The sequence below is a fragment of the Acanthisitta chloris genome, unplaced genomic scaffold, assembly GCF_000695815.1.
Source record: "Acanthisitta chloris isolate BGI_N310 unplaced genomic scaffold, ASM69581v1 scaffold1598, whole genome shotgun sequence".
Lineage (NCBI taxonomy): Eukaryota > Metazoa > Chordata > Aves > Passeriformes > Acanthisittidae > Acanthisitta > Acanthisitta chloris.
Genome location: NW_008685161.1, coordinates 92,519 through 93,000, shown reverse-complemented (window position 1 = coordinate 93,000; position 482 = coordinate 92,519). Strand labels below are relative to the sequence as shown.

At 39.6% G+C, this 482-nt stretch overlaps 1 protein-coding gene across 1 annotated transcript in view; it reads right to left on the bottom strand.

The window, feature by feature from the left end:
• CDH6 (cadherin 6, type 2, K-cadherin (fetal kidney)) overlaps positions 1–482 on the bottom strand; it is a 47,979-nt gene that overhangs the window by 6,328 nt on the left and 41,169 nt on the right. The window lies entirely within an intron of this gene.

Below are 482 nucleotides of genomic sequence, written 5' to 3'. Positions count from 1 at the left end.
CTACAAGGATGTCATAATGCCAAGAGATTGAATTTGAAGAGGATATTTCTGTGCATAAAATACTGATGAAAATACTGTCATCTTTCTAGATAAAAATGAAAACATCTGGAAATGCACCAGATTGTATAGACCATTCGTTGTCTTGTTGGGAGGAGATAGGCTTTAGTCACATCTGGAAATGCACCAGATTGTATAGACCATTCGTTGTCTTATTGGGAGGAGATAGGCTTTAGTCAGGAAGATACATAAAATAAGAAAGGCAGTGGGTGGCAACCTTGCCTAGGAGCTATGATGGGGAAATAGGCAAGATTCTGAGGCAAAGAGTCACACCATTATAGCCATTGACTCCTAAAAGGCACAAGATCTGACCCCAAAATAATTTGTCATCACCAATCAAAAGGAAGCCAAGAGACATTGCCATTGATCTGTATCCTTTGTGCTCTATATAGTGCAATATCGGCCTAGAAGTATGTGGGTATAGG